Below are 6,681 nucleotides of genomic sequence, written 5' to 3'. Positions count from 1 at the left end.
CTCTATTATCCACTCTCTATACTGCGGACACAAAAGGCTCCCTGGAACAAAAATCCAATCAGTCGTCTCTAGCAGGATTTGCTCCACAGTGGTGCTCAGCAACACTGGTGGCTCTGCTGTGACAAAGACATAATCTCAGCCCACTCTCCTCCTGTGTACGACTTCTAAGAAGACGCTTCCTTTCCTTAGAAACAAGACAGATAGACAGCCAGCCCGCTATACTGTACACTTCCCACTAGTCATTTAGTGTCCTCCTCCGACTTGAGCACTTTTCTGTTGTCCTGTTTTCCCCCGCGCGTGAGAGACACGAAAGACATAGTGGATTATGAGTACAGTGCATGCAATTGTGTTGGGGAGGGGGAGCGAGGCAGGGAATATTTACTCAAAGCATTAGTAATGTAGGCCTGAGAAGTCCCTTAGGGGTACAGGCAAGAGACATGCTTTTAAATAATGGTTTAATGACACATATCTCTATTGCACTGCTCTCTCTCTCCTTTTCCTCACCGTACCTCTGTCCTTACCCTGGTGAATTCTCCTACTCATTCCTCATTCATTAGCATGCTCCTGCTTATTTAGCCACGCTGCTGAGAAGCCTTCAACAAAATCAACTGGAAAATAGTCAATATGAGACGGCCAGCATGCCCCTCTCCTCTCCTCCTCCCTTCCTTCATCGACTTCTTTGTTTGCTATATATTTTTTTTACTACATCAGAATGATAGCAGAGTCCCCCATAATGAAGTGGAGGCAGATAAAATATGCAAATTCACAGAGAAAGGATATAATTAGAGTAATAATAGGAAGTGTTGTTTCCACAGCTGCTCATTTTCACAAAGGCCCGAGAGTGTTTTATAAACAATGCCCTCCTTCTCCCCCATCTCTCTCTCTCTCTCTCTCTCTCTCTCTCTCTCTCTCTCCTCTCTCTCTCTCTCTCTCTCTCTCTCTCTCTCTCTCTCTCTCCCTTTCTCTCTCTCTCTCTCTCTCTCTCTCTCTCTCTCTCTCTCTCTCTCTCTCTCTCTCTCTCTCTCTCTCTCTCTCTCTCTCTCTCTCTCTCTCTCTCCAGCAGGGTGCCAAGCTCCTGCGCTTTGCTGAAGACACACATCTCTGTGTCTGGCCTGGCACTGTGTCCACACAGCCAGCATGACGGCTGCCTGCTGAATGGTAGCGGCTCGCATGCGTGATGGTGTCTACTCTGACTGCATGATCGAGGGAGCATCTTCAGAGCATTTTCAATGTCGCCCAGTGCCTCACGTCTCATGTTAAAAAAAATTGGCTCTAACCTGTTAACATGGTCACTGGTCTAACCCGTTAACATGGGCACTGTGTAGCTGCTCTAACCTGTTAACACATTCACGGCCATTGGAATGTGGCTGGAATGTGGCTGGAACACCAGCTTTCCATTACAAACTTTCACTGTGCATCACGTTGTTTGTAGAGCTAAATCTAACATATCATTTAATTTTTAAATTTTTTTATTATCTTTTTTCCCCCTTCTTTTTCCGTTTTTCTCCCCTCCCAATGTTAGTCGATTTTTCAGGCTACGTGACCACTTTTACGCCATACGCTTACATTGTACATCGTAGTTATGACTAAACAAATACCGAACAAGATTGAACGTTAAATGAGGTGGACAGAGAATTTATTAGGACTCTGTTCCGTGCTGAACTTGAAGCTAGCATGCTGAAGCTAACTAGTAGACTGGACTCGCTCCAGGAGGAAGTAGCTAGCGCGACCACGCGGCTCACTGGAGTGGAAGAGGAGATGACCACGGTGACGGCTATCGCTGAAACCAATTCCACCGAAATCTCGGCGATAGAAGACAAGTTGCTTGTTTATGAACATAAGATGGCTGACCTAGAGGACCGGAATAGAAGGTGCAACATCAGGATATACGGCTTGCCTGAAAACATCAAGGACGACGCGCCGATTCGGTACCTTGAAAGGATGATACCCCAATGGTTTCCGACCGCCATTCTACCGGAGATTGAGCGGGCGCATAGAATCTACAGGAACGGTTCCCCGGAGAAGGGCGAACGTCCACGCGCCTTTATATTCTGCTGCCTGCGGTTCACTATACGCCAGACTATTCTCCAAGAGGCTAGGAAACACCCTCCAACCGTTGGTAAACATACCCTTAGATTCGCCGCGGATTTCAGCGATTACACCGCCAAGCGTCGCAGAGCCTTCTACAAGGCTATGAGAGTCGCTCGTGAGAAGGGCATCGAGGTTTACCTACTATACCCTGCAACTTTGAAAGTCAAGATGGTGATAGGTTTTTAGTTCATTAATGCTAATATCTTATATATCTGAGCACCCATTGTCTCCCCACGATGCAGGCTGTAGGACTGCTCCCTGCATCCGGCCCCACACACACCACACACACACACATACAGGGGTCTCTCCCTGCATCTGGAACCCATTAGCCCCCCTTCTGAGACAAGCACACACACAGACAAGCACACACACACACACATACACACACACACACGCACACCCCTCCCTTTTCTCTTTGTCCATGAAGGTATAAATAATGTGTGTCTTCATTCTGGGAGACCGAGCCCCATGGAAGGGCTGGTCGGAGTTCTGTGTTCTTGTGTTCGACAATAAAGACACCGTCTGAGAAATACAACTTTGTCCCTTTGAATCTCTGGTCAGCTGGTCCATACTAATATCAATTAAAGGACTTGGGTGGATTGAATTCTTAACAATGGGCCGAGCAAAGAGTTTCCTTCGATGCGGCACGGTCGTCCCCCCCCCCCCCCCCCCCCCCCCCCCCGACCGAGGGTGGCGAGCCAGCCCCGGTGGAGCAGGCAATGGGCATCAGGGAATAACAGGCCTCGGAGCATTGGTATGCTAAGTACGAGCCGTGCTTATTTTCCGGCCATCCAAGCTAACACTATCGCTACCACTCGCCTACCGCAGCTTTTCGGACCAACAGAACGGTAACATTCAAGGTTTATCTACGCTGTATTACTCCAGCAATGGGTATGCATACTGACTATTTTCAAGTATAATTCAGACGACCTGTGCTTTTTAACGCATTCGCCTTTTTATTGTCTGAACATTGAACTCCGTACTGAACTTTGCATAGATTGTTATGCATAGTGTCTTTTTTCAAGTTGCACTTGGACAAACTGTGTTTCACAAGTTTCACTCAAACAAACTATGTTTTTTAACTGCCGGTCGAGGGGATGGTCCTTTCTCGGCGGAGCTGCTACGTGAATCAGGGTATAACAGGCCCTGAGCCTGATTAAGCTAAGCTCGGGCATGCTGGTTGCCCAGCTCTCCTAGCTAACATTGCCGTTGCCACGTGCTTACTACGACTTTTTGCTCAAGCTGAACGATAACGCTCAAGGTCTCCACCGTATTATCTCAACGACGGGTACGCATGTTGCCTTTTTTCAAGTTTACTCCGACGAGCTGTGTTTTAATGCACCTGTTTTTATCGTCTGCACTTTGAACTTCGCATTGAACTCTGCATAGTTTTCTTCTTTCAGTTGAGTGAAGTGGGTTCCTTTTTTTTTAAATAGTTACAATATGTTTGATCGATACCGGACAAGTATTCTGATGGGGGGGAGGGAATGGGGGACTTAACTCAATAGGACCTTAACAAGTGGATATGTATCTATTATAGTGTTCTACTCCAAACAAATTACATTCAGTCATACTGCAGCCTTTTTAGACTATGGCTAATTTGAATATCTTGATCTGGAATACAGGGGGTCTCAATATACCGCATAAACGCACAAGTGTACTAACCTGGCTAAAAAGGAAGGAAGTGGACCTTGCTTTACTGAGTGAAACGCACCTTTTATTGGCAGATAACGCAAGACTGGCAAATAGATTTTACCATAACATAAGTTCTTCTTCTTTTAGCACCAAGGCCCGAGGGGTAGCCATAATAGCAAAGAGAAATTTGAATATTAAACTGTTGGATGTGTGGTCTGATGCAGATGGTCGAATTACTATTGCTAAAACGGAATGTTCTAACCGGAAAATTGCGCTGATTCCTGCATACGCCCCTAATTTGTATGATGCTAACTTTTATGCTGTACTCACTGCAGCTATGTTGAAACTACCTGATTACTCATTAATAGTAGGAGCTGATTTTAATGCAGTTTGGATCCATTGATTGATAGATCCAATCACGCTGAAACCTCTGATCAGAAGCAAGCTACCACAGCCCTACAGGCCTGGTCTAAGGACACAGGGGTAATTGATATGTGGCGTTCGCTCAACCCATCCGCAAGAGATTACTCCTTCTTCTCATTGAGACATACAACCTTTTCCAGAATTGATTATGTTTTTTCTTCCCCACGTCTCTTTGATAGCTTTGATGTTGACTTATTGCCCATAGCACTTTCAGACCACAAAGGTATCCTCCTCAAGGGTTCACTCAGTAAAATAACGTCCCGCGCCCCTAGATGGCGCTTTAACTCAACACTACTGAAAAACAGAGAGTTTAACTTGCAATTTAAAGATAAGCTCACTGAATTCCTGCAGTTTAATGCTGGCTCGGTACAGGACCCCAAAATTCGATGGGATTCGGTTAAGGGTTTTATCAGAAGTAACACTACTTTCTTTGCATCTAATCTCCGCAAGGGACGTCTCTCCAAGCTGGTGGAATTGGGAAAGCTTCATGCCACGTTCATTGTAGCACAACTACTCTAGTCAACTGGAGCTTCAAATTAAGGTAGTGAAAAAAGAGATTAACTCCATTTTAACAGTCTGAATTTCAGATGCACAGAACAAAACAGCACTACTACTTTCACGGCTCCAGGCCTAGTCACCTACTAACTATGAAGATATGTGCCAGTGAGCAATTTGCGGATATCCCTTCCATTAAGAACCAACAGGGGGAGGTAACCACCAACCCCAAAAAGATTAATGATACATTTCGCTCTTTTTATTCCAACCTGTATAAGTCAGAAGTGGTCTTTGATCATACCAAGTTGGAGGACTTTCTTAATCAAATCAACCTACCACAGATCTCGGAAGATAGTGCTAAGCTGTTAGCTGCACCTATCACGCTAGTTGAACTTAGATAGGCGATTGCGGATATGCAACGGGGCAAGGCTCCCGGATTGGACGGCATTCCACCGGAACTCTATCTCGCATTCTGGGATGTACTCGGCCCCTTATTACTCTCAATGATTTTACACTCAATCAAAGAGGGCAATTTTTCCAGAGATGTCAATATGGCACTTATATCTGTTTTACTCAAGAACGATAAGGACCCCACCGAATGTGGCAGCTACAGGCCCCTAAGTCTCCTCGGAGCCGATCTTAAGCTATATGCCAAGGTTCTAGCCACCCGACTTCAAAAGCATATGACATCTCTAGTTCACCCTGATCAGACCGGCTTCATAAGAGGCCGCCTGGTTACTGACAACATTAGACGGTTACCTGCACGTGATTGATGCCAGCAAGGATGTTGCAAGTCCCTACAGCGGTCATGTCCTTGGATGCAATGAAGGCCTTTGACAGATTGGAGTTGTCTTACTTGTGGGCAGTTCTTAGAAGGATGGGGTTGGGTGAGGGTTTCATTCATATGATCAAAGTTCTCTACACAGGGCCTTCGGCCATGATCTTAATGGGGAAGTTCTGCTCGCCACTCTGTTCTGTCTCGCGCTCTTCTAGACAGGGTTGTCCACTTAGTCCCGGACTTTTCGCCTTATCCCTCGAACCTTATGAAGAGGAGAAAAAATACTGGCTGTGTAGACCTATTTTTAAATAAAACACAGAAGAGGAGACAAAACACTGGTGTCTGTAGACCGACTTTGAAATAAAACCCTGAACTATTCAGGTATATTTGAGTTCTTCCCTTATTTGTGGAACATTTATAAAATAAAAAGTAAATTTTTCGTTGTTCGCAAATTTCGCAACCACATATCAGGCATACAGGTAAGCCTTTTGTTGACTAAATATCTTAGTTGATGAAATATTTTTTCATTTCAGTGTCACAGAATGACATCGATCTACATTTTTCATTTAAATTTTTTTGGCCAGGGAGCCGCAGCTGATTGGCTAAAGAGCCGCATGCGGCCTCGGAGCCGCAGGTTGCCGACCCCTGGCCTAGGCCATCCCAGGCCAGCCAGCAAGCCTCTCTCCATTACAGAGCGGATCTGTTGTACAGTGGTTAGCACTGAGTAATAAGGAAGGTCATAGGACTACATACTAGTAAGACGAAGGTGGAGGAACTCCATCCTGAATGCTGAACCTTACAGCACGTTCAACTCTGTGGGCTCTGATCATCAAGTGGTCTCCATGAGGGTGTGACTGAGCCTCAGGGTCCCCAAACCAAGCCTGAAGACCCGGTATGACTGGAAGGCGTTCTCAGTCAACCCTGGCCTTCAAACTAGGTACGCAGTGGAAGTGAGGAATCGCTTTCAGCTGCTAGGTGAGGAGGAGGAGCCTAATACCAAATACAGGTGGTTCGTTGCTGCGAATGAAGAGGCGGCCAGGATGTGTGTTCCAGTGGTGGAGAGGAATGGGGTCTCCCGGAGGTCCAAACACCCAGAAGTCATGGTGGCGCGTGAGGGCGTGGAGGAGGCACGACGAGGCTACGGGCATGAGCAGACTGCAGAGAATCGCAAGGTACTGAAAAAGGCCAAACAGCTTTTGTTCGATACCTACGACAAGATAAGGGGGGAGGAGTTGTAGGAGAAGGTGCAGAGAGTGGAG

The sequence above is a fragment of the Notolepis coatsorum genome (assembly GCF_963971535.1).
Source record: "Notolepis coatsorum genome assembly, chromosome: 2".
NCBI classification, from domain to species: domain Eukaryota; kingdom Metazoa; phylum Chordata; class Actinopteri; order Aulopiformes; family Paralepididae; genus Notolepis; species Notolepis coatsorum.
This window is presented reverse-complemented; position numbering follows the sequence as displayed.